Here is a 19,443-nt window from a genome sequence, read left to right as displayed (position 1 = left end):
ACTTGGATTTATTTCTCCCACAGCACTTTCTTCCTTCCTCCCTTCCTTCTCTCCCACCTTTCTTTCTTCCCTCTTTCATTTCTTCCTTCCCTTCTTTTCCTCTTTCCTTCCCTTCTTCTCTTTCCTTCTTTCTTCTTTCCTTCTTTTCTTCATCCCTTCTTCTCTCTTTCCCTCCATTTTCTTCCTCTTTCCTTCCTTATCTTTCTACTTTATATCTATCATTCCTTTCTCCTTCCTTCTGTCCTCCCTTCCTCTTTCCTTCCCCCTTCCCTCCTTTCATCTCTTTTCTTCATTCCTTCCTTCTTTCCTTCCATCCTTCCTTTCTGCTTAATGATCATTGATTCCATTTAGGATTATAGATCTAGAGCTGACAGTTTACCTGAATATTGTAGGAAATAAGAGATTTTAAGAGGAAGAGGTGAGGAGGAAGAATATGAAAATGCAACCAGAACAAAGATACTGAGACTGAATATTGACCATTGTGTGTGTGTGTGTGTGTGTGTGTGTGTGTGTGTGTTTTGGGGGGGGGGGTGACAACTACGTGGCTCAGTGGATTAAGAACCAAGCACTGAGATAGAAGGTCCTGGATTCAAATTTGACCTCAGACACTTCCTTGCTGTGTGATCCTGGGCAAGTCACTTAACCCCATTGCCTAGTCTTTACTGCTCTTTTGCCTTGGAACCAATACATAGTAATTATTCTAAAATGGAAGGTAAGAGTTTAAGAAAATGATAATCATATTTTTGACAAAGCAAGTAAGTTAGAATGGATGTCTTGCTCTAATATCCACACATGAATCAATTGGCCTCCTCTGTGCCAGACACTATGATAGATACCGAGAATGACTTTGTCGTGCATATTTATGTTCATTTCCTACATATCTTGGCTATTAGACACTTATCAGAGCATTTTCACCAAACCATGGTTTCCTTTCTTATCCTAGCTACTTTGAATTTATTTGTGCAAAATCTTATCAATTTCATGTCAATTAAATGCTTTATTTGATATTTTGTGATCTCCTCTATGCCTTGTCTGGTGAAGAAACTTCCTCCAAGCCATAGTTATGAAAAATCTCTGAAAAGTAAAAGTATTGCTATACCCATTTAACCTTGAACTAACAGTGCCCAGTGTCCTAGAGCTAGTAAATTATAGAGCTGGCATATAAACGTAGGTCTCCGGATTCTGAGTTTGTCCTATTTCAACTGTTCTATACTATTTCTTATAATAAAGATATACAATGCTTTGTTCAGCATCTTAGACAAAAAAAGATATGACCTATTTTTTTCTCCTTTCTTTGTAGATAAGACCATCCAAAAGGAAGGCCATATTTTTTAGCCTACAAGGAAGCAGAACTAAAGAAAATAGGATGACCCTCTCCTTTCCTCGCCCTACTCAATTGCTTCATCTTGAAAATGAGAGAATTAAACTGGGTAAACTCAAAGGTCTCCAGGTTGAACATTCTGTGTTCTGATGTCCCTCCTTGTTCTAATATTGCTAAAGAAAAGTGACTTGAGGGGGCATCTAGGTGGCTAAGTGGGTAGAGCACTGCTTCTGGAGTCAGGAGAATGTGGTTCAAATATTGCTTTACTCATACCCTGGAAACTGGTGAAGATGACAAAATATGGGAATAGTCAGTGATAGAAAAGTTATGGGAAGAGAGGCATACTACTGCATTGTTGGTAGAATGGTGGATCAGCAAAACCATTTTGTAATTTGTAATGATGAAAATTAAATTCCTTAAATGTCCAAACCCTGGGATCCAGAGATGGATTCTACCACTAGACACATCTATACCAAGGAGGTAATTGATTAAATAAAGTCCCCATGTTCACTATTATTGATAGCAATCCTTTCCATGGTAGAAAAGAAAAGGAAAAAGAGTGGATGCCCATAGATTAAAAGAATGGTGAAGGAAGTAATAGACCATGAGTGGAGTGGAATATCACTGTGCTGAAAAAAATTAAGAATATGATGAATACGGAGAAGTAGAGGAATATCTACATGAACTGATACAGACCAAAGTAAGCAGAACCAAGAAAGCAGGATACATAATAACTACAATAATGTAAGTGAAGATAACCAGCACTACAAAGCAATAAAAATAAATGCTGAGGGGTAGGTATGTGGTTCAGCAGATAGAAAGCCAGGCTTAGAGATAGGAAACCCTGAGTTCAAATGTGACCTCAGACATTTCCTAACTGTGTGACCCTGGGCAAGTCACTTAACTTCCATTGCCCAGCTCTTACTGCTCTTCTGCCTTAGAACCAATACTTAGTATCAACTCTAAAATGGTATAAAAAAGCTAATTTCTACTTCCACTTGTGAAATGTCTGATGAAAAATGTCAAAGAAAACATATTAATACTAATATTGTATTCTGCATTTGTGGCCTAAGGTCTGCCAGAAACAATTGTATTTCATATTAATATTAATATCCAAGCATTTCTAACTTAGAAGGAAGTCTAAATTGCCATAGTCTCTCTCTACTCCAAAGTCATTTCAGGTAACATTTATAGGAATCTTCAACAAAGATAGGATAACAACATATAAAAATATCATCAAGTCAAGTCAAAAGGATTTATTAAATGCCTACTATGTATCAGGCACTGTGCCATAAAGTCCAGGGGATAAAAAAAATAAAATAAAAGCAATCCCTGCCCTAAAGGAGTTCACATTCTAATGAGAGAAGACAATATGAAGCAAGTATGGACATGTAAAGGCAGGTAGGTGGCACCAGAATGCATGAAGTGCTGGGCTTGGAGTACAGAAGACTTGAGTTCAAATCTCACCTCAGACACTTATTTGGGTATGACCCTGGGCAAATCACTTCATGCCATCTGTGTCAGTTTCCTCATCTATAACATGAGCCAGAGAAGGAAATAGAAAACCACTCCAGAATTATTGCCAAGAAAACCCCAAATGGGGTCACAAAGAATCAGACACAATGTATATTCAAGATAGAGAGAGGGCAAAGTGGGGGTAATGTCAGAGGGAAGGCATTAACTTTAAGGAGGACTAGAAAAGGCTTCTTGCACATGGCTGGATTTTAGCTATGATTTGTAGCAAGCTAGGGTAGAGATAAGAAAGGAGAGAATTCCAGGCATGGAAGAGAACCAGTGGAAATATCTGGAAATCCAGAAATCGGGTTAGAGGAACATCTCAGAATTATTGCTTAACACTCCCATTCTTTTCTGCACCCCCGCTGCCCCACTCCTTGCGCAAATAAAAGTGATAACAACAGCCTTTCACAATGTTGGATGAACATCGAAGAAACTGTTCCAGCATAAGGAAGTCAATATATAAGCAATTTAAGTTATTCTTTGTTAAAATGTTGGGTACCACCCTTTCCCTAAGAAAAGCCTTTTTGTTCTCCATCTATCACCTGTTTTTCCAAGGCTTTAAAATTTATTCATTTATTTATTTAAAAAAATTTTTTCCATGGTTACATGATTAATTTTCTTTCCCTCCCCCTTCCCAGAACTGACAAGCAATTCCACTGGGTTGTACAAATGTTATCACTTAATGCCTATTTCCATGTTATTCATTTTTGCTATAGAGCAATCTTTTAAAGACTAAACCCTAAATCACATCCCCATATATACAGGTGATAAGTGATGTCATATGTTTTGCTTTTGCATTTCTACTCCCACAGTTCTTTTTCTCAATGTGTATAGCATCCTTTTATGTAAGTCCTTCCGGAGTGTCCTGGCTCCTTGCATTGCTACTAGTAGAGAAGTCCATTGCATTGGATTTTTCTACAATCTTTCACTGTTGGAGTATAATGTTCTCCTGGTTCTGCTCATTCACTCTGCATCAGTTCATTGAGGTTCTCCTAGTTCATATGGAATTCCTCCAGATCATCAATCCTTACAGCACAATAGTATTCCATCACCAACATATACCACAATTTGTTCAGCCATTCCCCAATTGAAGGGCATCCCCTCGTTTTCCAATTTTTGGCCACCACAAAGAGAGCAACTATGAATATTCTTGTATAAGTCTTTCTCCTTATTATCTCTTAGGGGTACAAACCCCGCAGTGCTATGGCTGCATCAAAGGGCAGACAGTCTTTTAAAGCCTTTTGCACACAATTCCAAATTGTCTTCCAGAATGGCTGGATTAATTCATAACTCCAACAGCAATGCATTAGCATCCCAATTTTGCCACATATCCTCCAACATTTATTATTTTCCTTTACCCTCATATTGGCCAATCTGATAGGTGAAGTGGTACCTCAGCAAAGTTTTGATTTGCGTTTCTCTAATTAGAAGAGATTTAGAACACTTTTTCATGTGCTTATTGATAGTTTTGATTTCTTTATCTGAAAACTGCCTATTCATGTCTCTTGCCCATTTATCAATTGGGGGGATGGCTTGACTTTTTTTGTACAATTGATTTAGCTTCTTGTAAGTTTGAGTAATTAGACCTTTGTCAGAGGTTTTTGTTATAAAGATTTTTTCCACAATTTGTTTCTTCCCTTACAATTTTGGTTGTGTTTGTTTTGTTTGTATAGAAACTTTTTAATTTAATACAATCAAAATTATTCATTTTATATGTCATAATGTTCTCTATCTCCTGCTTGGTCTTAAATTCCTTCCTTTCCCATAGATCTGAAAGATATGATATTCTATGTTCACCTAATTTGTTTGTGATTTCCCTCTTTATATTTTAGTCATTTGATTATCCACTCTGAGTTAATCTTGGTATAGGGTATTTTCCAATTCTCCCAGCAGTTCTTGTCAAATAGTGGGTTTTTGTCCCTAAAGCTGGGATTTTTGAGCTTATGAAACACTATCTTACTACTGTCACTTACCCCAAGTCTATTCAATAGATCCACCCTTCTATTTCTAAGCCAGTATTATATTGTTTTAATGATCACTGCTTCATAGTATAGTTTGAGATCTGATAAGGCTAGGCCTCCATCCTTCACATTTTTTTCCCATTATTTCCCTTGATAGTCTTGATCATTTGTTCTTCCAGATGAACTTTGTAATAATTTTTTCTAATTCTACAAAAAAGTGTTTTGGTAGTTTGATAGGTATAGCACTGAATAAGTAAAGTAATTTAGGTAGGATTGTAATTTTTATTATATTAGCTCATCCTACCCATGAGCAATTAATGTTTTTCCAATTATTTAAATCTAGTGTTGTTATTGTTGTTTTTTAAATCCTTGCCTTCCGTCTTGGAATCAATACTGTGTATTGGTTCCAAAGCAGAAGAGCGGTAAGGGCTAGGCAATGGGGGTCAAGTGACTTGCCCAGGGTCACACAGCTGGGAAGGGTCTGAGGTCAGATTTGAACCCAGGACCTCCCGTCTCTAGGTCTGACTCTCAATCCACTGAGCTACCCAGCTGCCCCCTTAAATCTAGTTTTATTTATGTGAAGAGTATTTTGTAGTTATGTTCATATAATCCCTGAATTTGTCTTGGCAAGTAGATTCCCAAGTATTTTATATTTATTTATATTTGTTATATTAATATATATATTATATATTTTATTTCCTAATTCTTGTGCCTTCTCCACTTTTCACAGTTTTTAAAGAGACAGTACCTTGGAAACAGAGAGATGGATTTTTCATTCCTTCTTCTTTTTTCTTCTTCTTCAAGATCTTAATTTTTAAAAGCATGCTTTCCTTAGACTGTGCTTATTGTTTGTTTTGTATGTCTTCATGTGTATCAGTGTTACAAGTCTTGTCTCTATGTTTTTCTAATTGGGCATTCACAAATTATGATCAGAGTCCTCCTGAAAGGAGGTAATTAATTTTGGCCTCTCATCTTGACAGACTGTTCCATAAATCTTCTCTCTCTTTATTTTGGAAAGAGCCCATCCAGGTAAAGAGGAGAAAGATTGATTTGGAACACATAAGGGGAATTTTATCCCATAATTTGGCTATTCTCTTAGATTTAATATTCAATTATCAAATTTTATTGCATATTAATTTTATCAAATTTATTTTTATAAATTTTATTAATTTGTTTAAAAATAAAATTACATATTACATATTAAGTAATATGTAACTTTGGAAAATTGCTACTTAGTCTGAAAATGCACTATGATGCACTGTGACTTTATGGTGATAATTGTGTATCAATTAAAGGTGAAATGTTAGCTAAATTTGATTCTGCACAATATCTATACTAGAGAAATTGTTTATGATCACTAAGAAGTTTCAGGACTGTTTGAATGTAATTAATAGTCAGCTTGACACCAAGAGAGAAGTTTTCAAAGGCAAAAAATCATACTGGATGATTATTCAGTCAGACAAAGGTTATAGTGTATTGTGGACAACTTTCCCTGAGGTTTAAATTTTGGATTGTAAAATGAGAAGCTCTTTAATTAGATGTACTATTAAAAATTGCAACAGGTGATTACATGATAGGATTGGGATTCTAGAAGTTTAAATTTGGTAATCAGTATATGTGATGGAAGGTAAGGGTTTAAAAAAAATAAAATAAAAATAAAAAAACTACTATTGAAGATTCTATTTTTTTTTAGTAAACCTGTCTCATCACACACACCCTTTGTAATAAAATAAGATAATCTGTTGGAAACTATTTCTGGTTGTAATAACTGGATACTTAGGCTTACTAGAGATCACTACTAGGGGAACCTGAGGCTGCTTAGTTATAATGGAGATAGATGAGAGATAATGAGAGATAGAGAGATGCTGCTACAGGTGTCACTCTGGGCTATTCTGGGGTTGCCTGTAGATCCCTATTGATGGCTAATGGATCAATATATTTCCTAGCCTCCTCCTCCCTTCACCTCCCAGTTTCTTCTGAAGCCTGTGGCTTTGTTCCTCCCCCCTTGTGGACTATGAGATTTATGAGGAAAAACTTCTTTCTTTTACTTTCTCAGGGGTTTATTGGGAAAACAGGACAAGGAAATTGAGGTGAGAGGGATGAGGATTTCCCTAATCTAAAAGGAGAATTATGAGGGTTTGGGAAGTCAGTCCAGTCACAGCTGTGACTCAAGGAGAGTTAGAGAGATGGAGGACAATGGTTAAAATCTTCTTTCTTCTTTAAACCAGCCAGATAATCTCTACTCGAGTAATTCAAATCCACACTCTGTCAAAGGCTACAAAAGTCTCTCTCTTAGTCAGAAAACCCCAGAAAGAAGTCTCAGTTCCTTGGTCAGTAACCCCAGAGAGAGAGAATCTGTTCATGATCTCCTCTGGCCAAGCTCTAACTGCCTTCTCCTGGGAACATTCTGTTTGGAATCTTCTCCTTGATTGACAGATCAGGTCCCCACCTTTCTTTGCAAGCCTGAAATTCTCTCTTAATTCATGTCTCTTCCACAGCTGTGACTACAGAGTTGCTAGGGGAACCTGTGAGTGCCTAATTATAATGGAGATAGAAGTATTTCTTTTCTTCAGAGATATAGAGATAGTGAGAGATGCTGCTACAGGGGAATGCTCTGGGGTTGTCTATTGATCCCTAATTAATGGCTAACAGATCAAGATATTTTTCCTACCCTCTTCCTCCCTTTTGCCCCTCCCTTAACCACCCTCTTCTTGAAGCCTTTTGGCTTCCTCCCACACCCCTGAGAGGACTATAAGATTTATGAGGAAAAACTCCTTTCTTTTCCTTTCTCAGGTAAAGGGGTTTTGGGGGAAAGATAAGACAGGATGGAAATCGAGGTGAGAGGGATGAGATTGTCCCTTATCTATAAGGAGAATTAGGAGGGTTTGGGAAATGTCAGTCCAGTCACAGCTGTGACTCAGGGACAGTCAGAGAGATGGAGGACAATTGTTTAAAATCTTCTTTTCTTCTTTCAATTTCACAAAGCCACCAACAAAAGTCAATTTCTTCTCAGTCTAAACTCCAGAAGACCTCCTCAAGGGTCCTTCAGCCTGGGACAGAAGCTAATAGGATCAGTTCAGGGCTTCTTCCCCTTCAGCCAGCAGCCAAGGTAGTCTCTCTTGGTCAGAAAAAAAACCAGGAAGAAATCACTCAGTTCCTCTCCTGGCCAGCTCCAACTGCCTTTTCCTGGGCACATTCTGTTTGGAATCTTCACCTTGATTGACAGATCAGGTCCCTCGCTTTCTTTTTCAAGCTTGAAATTCTCTCTTTATTCATGCCTCTTTCACACCTTTCTCCTGTTACAGCAGTTTAACTGTTACCCTCCATTTTTCTACTGCAGTAAAAAGGATTCTTAGAAAGCACTAAAAAATTCTATAATAAGTAGGATTATATTAATTTAAAACACTTTCAAAAGTTGAGGTCTCCCACTAATATAGTTTTACTATCTATTTCCTCCTTAAACTCCAATAGTTTCTCCTTTAAAAATCTGGATGCTATATGATTTGGTGTATACATGTTGAGTACTAATATTTCTTCATTGTTTGTATTGCCTTTTACCAGGATGTAATTACCTCTCTTATCTCTTTTAATCAGATCTATCATGATTGGGACTCCTGCCTTCTTTTTCTCAGTTGATGCCCAGTAAATTCTGCTCCAGTCTCTTACCTTTACCCTGTGTGTGACTATCTGCCTTATGTGTGTTTCTTGTAGACACCATATGGTAGGATTTGGGTTTTTAATCCACTCTATCTGCTTCTGTTTTGTTCATCGCATTCACATTCAGAGTTATGATTATCAGCTGTGTATTCCTCATCATTTTGAGGTCTATTAATTGCCCACCAACCTTTCCCTCCTTTGTAATATTCCCCACTCCACACACCCCCCTTTATAATTCCCTCTCAACTTCCCTATAGGGTAAGATAAAATTCTACACCCCAATAGATCTGGCTGTTCTTCCCTCTCAGAACTGATTCCACTGAGAGTAATGTTTAAGTATTACCTATTACCACTCTCTTCCTCCCCTTCTTATAATAGTATTCTTCCCACCCACCCCCATATGCCTCTTTATGTTTTATAATTTATCCTATTTTTCTTCTTCCTTTAAGTTTCTCTTAGTACCATCTTTTTTGTCTCCCCCCAATTTTTAATATACCATCTTAAACAACTTAATACCATAATCTCTACCTATGAGTAATTCTTCTATCTACTATGATAATAAAAACAATTTTAAGGGTTATAGATATCATTTTTCCATATAGGAACATAATCAATTTAATCTTACTGAAGCCCTTAAAATTTCATTTCCCTCTTTCTTGTTTATCTTTTTATGGTTCTCTTGAGTTTTGTATTTGGGCATCAAATTTTCCATTTAGTTCTGGTCTTTTCTTCAGGAATGCTTGGAAATCTTCTATTTTGTTAAATGTCCATACTTTTTCCTGAAAGTATATAGTCAGTTTTGAGGGGTAGGTGATTCTTGGTTGTTGACCCAATTCTCTGGCCTTCCTGAATATTGTATTTCAAGCCTAATGGTCCTTTAGTGTGGAAGCTGCCAGTTCCTGTGTAATCCTGACTGGGGCTACTTGATATCTGAATTCTCTTTTGGGCTGCTTGCAATATTTTCTCCTTGACTTGGAAGCTCTTGAATTTGGCTATTACATTCCTGTAGATTGTCTTTAGGAGATTTAATGTAGAGGGTGATCTATGGATTCTTTCAATGTCTATTTTGCCCTCTCCTTCAAATATCAGGGCAGTTTTCTTGAATAATTTCTTGTAACATGATGTCAAGGCTTTTATTTTGTTCCAGGCTTTCAGGTAAAACCAATAACTCTCAAAATTTCTCTCCTGGATCTGTTTTCTAGATTAGTTGTCTTTTCAATGAGATATTCCATGTTTTCTTCAGTTTTTTCATTCTTTTGATTTTACTTTATTAATTCTTGCTGTCTCATGAAATCATTGACCACTTTTAGTCTTTAAAGACTGATTTTAAACTATAATCTTTTAATTTTCCTTTTTGGCTTGGTCTATCCTACTTTTTCATGGCTTACAAGACATCTATTCCTGGATGTCTAATAGGTAGCTGGAGAGGAGAGACTGGAAGTCAACAGAGAGATTAGGGTAGGATAAATAGATTTGAGAATCATGATCATAGAGATGATGATTAAATCCATGAGTTGATGACATCATCAAATGAAGTAGCATAAAGGAAGAAGTAGGCTCAAGAAGCATGAAGTATGGCATACCTGTGGGTAGAGGACATGATCTGAATAAGATGCCAGAAAAGGAGATAAAGAAGGAACAGGCAGATGCATAGGAAGATAACCAGGAGAGAGTGATACCTCAAAAACCTAGAGAGAAGAAATTATCAAGGGAAAAAAAGGTGATCAACAATGTCAAAAGCTGTAGAAATGTCATGAAGAAAGAGGATTGAGAAAAGGTCATTGGATTTGACAATCAAAAGATCATCATTAACTTTGGAGAAATCAGTTTTAGCAGAATGATGAAGGCAGAAGATGGAGTGATTAAAAAGAGAGTAAGAGAAGAGAAAGGAGGCACCTGTTACAGATGACCACCTTCTTAAGGAGTTCATCAAAATGGGCAGAAGAGATATTGGGTGACAGTGGAGATAGAAGGACCAAGTGAGGGTTTCTGAAGGACATATCTATAGACAGTAGGAAATAAAGCAATAGACAGAGAGAGATGAAAGATTTTAAAGAGTATGGATGACAGAGGGGAACTCTATTGAAGGATATAGGATGAAATGGCCTCCTCTTTGATCCTTGTACCTTTCATCTTGTGCTTTGCTTTATCTTCTGACTGATCTTCAGTCTCCTCTGGGAAGGAGAGTGATGCCTTCTACTCAATTATAAAATACTCATACTTGGTCATACCCTTTACTTCTCGTTTTGAATCTAACCCTTGTGAGTCATCATCCAAACTTCCTTTTCTGTCTCCAGTCATCTTTTCCTTTATTGTCATATTTGGGGCATGGTAGATAGTATAGGACCTGGAGTCAGGAAGACTCATCTTCCTGAGTTGAAATCTGGCCTCAGACACTTACTATCCAGGTGGACGTAGGCAAGTTGGTACGTATGGGGTGTTCAGGGAGAACTAGAACCTCTGTTGTGAGGGCTTGCCAAGTCCTTTTCAAGGACTTGTGCCTCTACCTTTGGTATCTACCTTTCACCCAACTTTCACCTGTCGCTCCAAGAAGCTATAGCATGAGTAGCAGCCACACTCCTAGCTAAACTAGGTTGAGAGTAACTGACATGTCTCAACCCTGTCAGGGAATTAGAGGGGTGTCTACCTCAAGCATGTGAAGACTTCTCCCAACAGAAGGGCCAGATGAGAACAATTTGTTCTAATGGCCACAATGGCAGTTGAAGGAGGCAATGTGGAGTACTTAGAGCTTGGTGAGACAACAAAGACAACAAGGTCATCCACTGCATCCTGGGCCATTACCAGTTGTTCTGACTTTTTGTCTTGCCACTGGACTTAAATGCCTCTGGAAGAGAAAGTGCGACTAACGACTTTGTGAAACTCTGTCACACTTGCATCTTAGTACACACTTGCATCATTGGTATTCTTTGAAAACAAAGGATAAACAACAACAAAATGCTTGTATACCTCAGCCCTCTCAAGACAAAGTCCCCATTAAATACTTTTCCTCACTCCTTCCTCTATTCTCTCTGGAATGGCTGTTCCAAAGGCAAAAACTTGCCTTCATCTTCAGTCTTTTCCTCTCCCACTCCTTCCATCTTCTGGTAATCACCAAGACTTCTCTCCTCATCCCACCCCCATTGGCACAGTCTCTCTGGATATTTTGCATATTTTACATGAACTCAACACACTAGAATTCAGGTCTACGCAATTGGAAATTTTAAAAAAAGACAGAAAAATATGCTTTTAAAATTTGATTAAAATTTTTTTTACATTTTAATTTTAATTACATGCTAAATCCATGTCATTTTCCAAGCTTCATAAAGTCTTGCTCAATCATGTTCATTCTTGCACTGAGAAGCATTAGTGTGAGTCATTCTGTTTTTTTTTTTTTGCACTGAATGTGATAATGTGATGACTTTATTGATGGTACACAAGATAGGACTCTGCTCCCTCCCACCCCACTACAGAGATGCTTCAGGGAAGGAATGTGACCGGGGCATGGGATCCCCAGCAGAGAGACATAGGTTATTATGGATGTGGGCTGCCCAGTGGTGGAACTACTCTTTTTTTGGCTGGGGATGAAGATCCACGACTTTCCACTTATTCCTTAGAGGCTATGTACATCATGAAGTCTACTACATGGTGACTGTAACCATACTCATTGTCAGACCAAGAAATGAGCTTGACAAAATGGTATTTGAGGGCAATGCCAGCACCAGCATCGAAGGTAGAAAAATAGGTGTTACTGTCAAAGTCACAGGATACAACCCGGTCCTCTGTGTAGCCCAAGATGCCCTTCAAGAATCCCTCTGCAGCTTGTTTCACCACCTTCTTCTTAATATCATCATATTTGGCAGCTTTCTCCATGCAGCAAGTCAGATCCATCACAGACACATTAGGAGTAGGAACACGGAAGGCCATGCTTGTGAGCTTCCTATTCAGCTCAGGTATGACCTTGCCCACAACCTTGGCAGCACCAATGGAAGCAGGGATGTTATTCTAGGCAGTACCACCCCCATCATACTACAGCTTGCTAGAGGGGCCATCTACTCTTTTCTAGGTAGTGGTAATGGCATGAACTGTGATCATGAGTCCTTCCACAATGCCAAAATTGTTACCTTGGCCAAGGGAGCCAAGTAGTTGGTAGTGAGGGAGGCATTACTGAAAATCTCGAGGGAATTATCATGTTTCTCATGGTTCACCCCCATCATGAACATTGGGGCATCAGCAGAAGAGGCAGAGATAATGACCTGTTTGGTTTCACCCTTCAAGTGAGTCCTGACCTTTTCCATGGTGGTAAAGATGCCAGTGGACTCTACAATGTACTTGCTCCAGCATCTCCCCTTTTAATGTTGGCAAGATCCCTGCCTGAAAGATGGTAATGGCTTTTTCATTGATCACCAGCTGTCTATTCTCTGCCTTCACAGTGCCCTTGAATTTGCCATGGGTGGAATCATATTGGAACATATAAACCATGTAGTTGATGTCAATGGTCATTGATGACCACAAATTCTACTCCACTGCAATTGAATGCTGCGCTGGTCACCAAGCATCCAATACAGCCAAATCCATTGGCTCTGACCTTCAACATCTTGTGTAAGGGATGTGACTGCAGCAGAGGATCCTGGCAGTGAGCTTGGGAGAAGAGCTGAGAGCCCATTCTGTTGTTTTTGTAGTAAACATTAGCAATGTTTCTCTTTATTTCATTAATTCTATTTAGCTATTAATAATAGCTCCAAAGTTCAAAGGTAGTGATGCTCCTATCTCTGACAAGCCCAAGAAAAGTTATAAAGTGCCTAAGTATGTTCATATAAGAAATACTTATTAAATAATGGGGTCCACTATTATGCACAATTTTCAGCTTCCATGAAGGGTCTGGAAATAAAATGGTTTAATAAAACAAGGTCCCATACTGGCTATATTTTCATTCATTTGATGACAACTCATAGTCAAGATGGAGTTTGCATACTCCCTATTGATATATTCCCCACTTATGCTTGTAGGTTCTTCCTCTACCTCCATCATTCATTAACCTCTCTTCCTTTGAGTTCCATGCAATCCACATCTACCATCCAATCAAAATCCTGGTAGCTATTGTCTAGATATTCCCCTTCCTTCTTCTGAGTTCAGTAAATCTCCTCAAACCTCCTATGGCTCCCCCTCTCCTATATTCTTAACTGAGAATCTTGTCTCACATTTTAGAGAAAAAATTGTGGCTGTTCTCGATGAGCATCCTCTTCTCCTCTCGTCTTCATCTCATACTGCTCAGATGCCTTCTGCCATTATCTTCTCCTTCACCCTTATCTGACAAGAAGAGATGACCCCATTCCTTGGCAAAGGAAAAGCCCTCCACTTGTACAATTGATCCCTTCTCCAATTGTGTGTCATGGTCAGCTTTTCCTTGGCAAACACTTGTTCAAAGTTAGCCAGCCAACAAAGATTTGTTACGAACGTATTTTATTCCAGATGTTGTTCTAAGTACTATAGATGCCAAGAAAGGCAATGAAAATCAGTTCACATGATAAAAGTATATCCAACTAATAAATGAAATTTAAGGGTAAGCCAATTTTCCAGACAATAATGAAGCAGGGGAGAAGGAAGAAGTGAAAGGGGGATAAATTCACCAGTTGCAAAAACAGTCAGAGAAACCTCAAAATTCTGTCCTGGCATCTCTCTGCTTAAGTTGGTTAGTGAACCAGACAAGGCTCCCACCGTTCATGATTATATTTCTTTGAGGACAACAGGGTCTTTCCCTTGCAATCATCTGCCTGCTGGCACTGACTGCACCCCAGCTCCTTCCCCCTCCTTAGACTTACAGGAACTGATGGAGAGTGAAGTAAGCAGAGCCAAGAAAATAATTTATGCAATGACTATAACAATGTAAATGGAGACAACCAAATGCCACAAGACAATCAAAAATGAATGTTGCAAAATTACAAAGAATCAGCATGACTCCAAAGAAGAAATGTGAGATGGCATTCCCCAACCCAAGGCTTTATAGAGGTGGGCAGTCACTGATGTGGTACATTGCACAGAGTTTTAGACTTTTTTTTTATGTGTAGATTCATCTTGCTAATTTTTTTGCTTCTTTAAAAATACTATTTCTTATATGAGATGATACTCTTCGTTAGAGAAATCCAATTCAATCCAATAAACATTTATTAAGGACCTACTGTGTGCCAGCCATTGTGCTAAATACTGTAGGGAGGAAAGAATACTTAGGGAATTTTAGTGATCTAAAAACTAAAAGATATTTTTTTAATATTGTTTTATTTGGTCATTTCCAAACATTATTCATTGGAGACAAAGATCATTTTCTTTTCTTCTCCCCCTCACCCCCCACCTCTCCCCTAACCAATGCACGATTCCACTGGGTATCACATGTGTTCTTGATTCAAACCCATTTCCATGTTGTTGGTATTTGCATTAGAATGTTCATTTAGAGTCTCTCCCCAGACACATCCCCTCAACCCCTGTAGTCCAGCAGTTGCTTTTCCTCAGTGTTTTTATTCCCACAGTTTGTCCTCTGCTTGTGGATAGTGTTTTTTCTCCTAGATCCCTGCGGACTGTTCAGGGACATTACATTGACACTAATGGAGAATTCCATTACATTTGATTGTACCACAGTGTGTCAGTCTGTGTACAATGTTTTCCTGGTTCTGCTCCTTTGGAATTCCTCTATTTTATTATTCCTTTTAACACAATAGTATTCCATCACCAACATATACCACAATTTGTTCAGCCATTCTCCAATTGAAGAGTATCCCCTCATTTTCCAAATTTTTGGCCACCACAAAGAGCGCAGTTATGAATATTCTTGTACAAGTCTTTTTCCTTATTATCTCTTAGGGGTACAAACCCAGCAGTGCTATAGTTGGATCAAAGGGTAGACAGTCTTTTATCACCCTTTGGGCATAGTTCCAAATTGCCCTATAGAATGGTTGGATCAATTCACAACTCCACCAGCAATGAATTAGTGTCCCTACTTTGCCACATCCCCTCCAGCATTCATTACTTTCCTTTGCTGTCATGTTAGCCAATCTGCTAGGTATGAGGTGATACCTCAGAGTTGTTTTGATTTGCATCTCTCTGATTATAAGAGATGTAGAACACTTTTTCATGTGCTTATTAATAGTTTTGATTTCTTTATCTGAAAACTGCCTGTTCATGTCCCTTGCCCATTTATCAATTGGAGAATGGCTTGATTTTTTGTACAATTGATTTAGCTCTTTATAAATTTGAGTAATTAAACCTTTGTCAGAGGTTTTTATGAAGATTGTTTCCCAATTTGTTGTTTCCCTTCTGATTTTAGTTACATTGGCTTTGTTTGTACAAAAACTTTTTAATTTGATGTAGTCAAAATTATTTATTTTACATTTTGTGACTCTTTCTAAGTCTTGCTTGGTTTTAAAGTCTTTCCCTTCCCAAAGGTCTGACATGTATACTATTCTGTGTTTGCCTAATTTACTTATAGTTTCCTTCTTTATGTTCAAGTCATTCACCCATTTTGAATTTATCTTGGTGTAGGGTGTGAGGTGTTGATCTATTCCTAGTCTCTCCCACACTGTCTTCCAATTTTCCCAGCAGTTTTTATCGAATAGTGGATTTTTGTCCCAAAAGCTGGGATCTTTGGGTTTATCATATACTGTCTTGCTGAGGTCACTTGCCCCGAGTCTATTCCACTGATCCTCCTTTCTGTCTCTTAGCCAGTACAAAATTGTTTTGATGACCGCTGCTTTGTAATATAGTTTGAGATCTGGGACTACAAGACCCCCTTCCTTTTTTTTTTCATTATTTCCCTGGATATCCTTGATCCTTTGTTCTTCCAAATGAACTTTGTTATGGTTTTTTTCTAAATCAGTAAAGAAATTTTTTGGAAGTTCAATGGGTATGGCACTAAATAGATAAATAAGTTTGGGTAGGATGCTCATTTTTATTATATTGGCTCGTCCTACCCATGAGCAGTTAATGTTTTTCCAATTGCTCAAGTCTAGTTTTAATTGTGTGGAGAGTGTTTTGTAGTTGTGTTCATATAGTTCCTGTGTTTGTCTCGGGAGATAGATTCCTAGGTATTTTATTTGTCTAAGGTGATTTTGAATGGGATTTCTCTTTCTAGTTCTTGCTGCTGAGCTGTGTTGGAAATATATAGAAATGCTGATGACTTATGTGGGTTTATTTTGTATCCTGCAACTTTACTAAAGTTGTTGATTATTTGGATTAGCTTTTTGGTTGAATATCTAGGATTCTTTAAGTAGACCATCATGTCATCCGCAAAGAGTGATAACTTGGTCTCCTCCTTGCCTATTTTAATGCCTTCAATTTCTTTTTCTTCTCTAATTGCTACTGCTAGTGTTTCTAGTGCAATGTCAAATAATAGAGGTGATAATGGGCATCCTTGTTTCACTCCCGATCTTATTGGGAATGCATCTAGTTTATCCCCATTGCAGATGATATTAGCTGATGGTTTTAGATATATACTGTTTATTATTTTTAGGAAAAACCCTTCTATTCCTATGCTTTCTAGTGTTTTTAATAGGAATGGGTGTTATGTTTTATCAAATCGGTTAGTTAGAGAACAAATCATAGAAACAATTAATAATTTCATTGAGGAAAATTACAATGGTAAGACATCCTTTCAAATCTTATGGGATGTAGCCAAAGCAGTAATCAGAGGAAAATTCATATCCCTGAGTGCATATATTAACAAACTAGGGAGGGCAGAGATCAATGAATTGGAAATGCAAATAAAAAAAAAACTTGAAAGCGAACAAATTAAAACCCCCCAGAAGAAAACCAAACTAGAGATCCTAAAAATTAAGGGAGAAATTAATAAAATCGAAAGTTATAGAACTATTAAACTAATAAGTAAGACTAGAGCTGGTACTTTGAAAAAACAAACAAAAGTACTGGTCAATCTAATTTTAAAAAGGAAACAAGAAAAGCAAATTAACAGCATCAAAGATGAAAAGGGGGACATCACCTCCAATGAAGAGGAAATTAAGGTAATCATTAAAAATTACTTTGCCCAATTATATGGCAATAAAAATACCAATCTAGGCGATGTGGACGAATATATACAAAAATATAAGCTGCCTAGACTAACAGAAGAAGAAATAGAATTCTTAAATAATCCCATATGAGAAAATGAAATCCAACAAGCCATCAAAGAACTCCCTAAGAAAAAATCCCCAGGGCCTGATGGATTCACAAGTGAATTCTATCAAACATGAAAAGAACAGCTAATCCCAATACTATATAAACTATATGACATAATAAGCAAAGCGGGAGTTCTACCAAATTCCTTTTATGACACAAACATGGTACTGATTCCAAAGCCAGGCAGGTCAAAAACAGAGAAAGAAAACTATAGACCAATCTCCCTAGTGAATATAGATGCAAAAATCTTAAATAGAATACTAGCAAAAAGACTCCAGCAAATGATCAGAAGGGTCATCCACCATGATCAAGTAGGATTTATACCAAGGATGCAGGGCTGGTTCAATATTAGGAAAACCATCCACATAATTGACCATATCAACAAGCAAACCAACAAAAATCACATGATTATTTCAATAGACGCAGAAAAAGCCTTTGATAAAATACAACACCCATTCCTATTAAAAACACTAGGTATTTTTTTTAAAAGATGTTTTAAAAAATATATTATGGGGAGGGCAGCTAGGTGGCTCAGTGGACTGAGAGCCAGGCCAGGATACAAGAGATCCTAGGTTCCAATCTGGCCTCAGACATTTCCTAGCAACATGTCCCTGGATAAGTCACTTAACTCCTATTGCCTAGTCCTGACCACTCTTCTGCCTTAGAATCAATACATAGTATCAATTATAAGATGGAAGGATTAAATATATATATGTTGACATTTCCTCCTCCCCTTAAAAAAAAATGGTGGCTGTCTTAAGAGAATGAGACTGCTAAGAGAATGAGAGAAAGGCATCAAGGAGAAAGATGCAAGCAAATTGGTAAGAGAGAGATGGTCAAGTTTTAAGACAAAGCCTGTCCCTGAGTTATCTCAAAGTCACATAGAACAGACCCAGATGGAAATCAAATCATTTCTTTTGCTGAGATCACAATTGGTGGTATCTTGACTGTTCTGATCCTTGCATCACCCTGACTTTTGAGCCCTCCAGATAGAGCATTAAGCCTGTGTCCCCAAGACTTGGTTTTTACAGGTCTATTTTTTGCTGTTTTACCATTTGTTTTATTTATTGCAATTTTAAAAAATTTTTAATCACTAAGTTTTGATTTTACCTTCTTCCTTTTCCTCCTCACCAGTTGGGGGAAAACCCAAGACCCTTATAGAAAATATACATAGTCAAATAAAATAAATTCCCATATTAGTCATGTCTAACAATCACCATTAATTTTTTTAACCTTTACTTTCTTTCTTTTAATTAATACTGTGTATCAGTTCCAAGATAGAATAGTTGTAAGAGCTAGAAAACGAAGGTTAAGTGACTTTTCCAGAGTCACAGAGCTAGGAAGTTTCTGAGGCCAGATTTGATCCCAGGATCTCCCCTTTTGAAGTCTTTCTCTCAATTCACCAAACCACCTAGCTGCCCCCAATCACCATTTTTTAAAACTTTTAAACATTATTTTATTTGTTCATTTTCAAACATTATTCATTGGAAACAAAGATCATTTTCTTTTCCTACCCCCCCCCCCATAGCTGATGTGCGATTCCACTGGGTATCACATGTGTTCTTGACTCGAACCCATTTCCGTGTTGTTGGTATTTGCATTATAGTGTTCATTTAGAGTCTCTCCTCAGTCATGTCCCCTCCACCCCTGTAGTCAAGCAGTTGCTTTTCATCGGTGTTTTTACACCCACAGTTTGTCCTCTGCTTGTGGATAGTGTTTTTTCTCCCAGATCCCTGCAGATTGTTCAAGGACATTGCATTGACACTAATGGAGAAGTCCATTGTGTTCAACTGTACCACCATTTATTTTTAAAGAAACAGATGTCTT

General features: G+C 37.6%; 1 pseudogene; it reads right to left on the bottom strand.

Moving 5' to 3' along the window:
* Nucleotides 1–12,060: 12,060 nt before the first annotated feature.
* LOC100023299 (glyceraldehyde-3-phosphate dehydrogenase-like) lies at nt 12,061–13,051 on the bottom strand (annotated as a pseudogene).
* Between the last annotated feature and the right edge of the window lie 6,392 nt (nt 13,052–19,443).

Source organism: Monodelphis domestica, chromosome 4 (assembly GCF_027887165.1).
Source record: "Monodelphis domestica isolate mMonDom1 chromosome 4, mMonDom1.pri, whole genome shotgun sequence".
NCBI lineage: Eukaryota > Metazoa > Chordata > Mammalia > Didelphimorphia > Didelphidae > Monodelphis > Monodelphis domestica.
The sequence above is the reverse complement of the archived record's forward strand: the minus strand, read 5'-3'. Positions and strand labels throughout refer to the sequence as shown.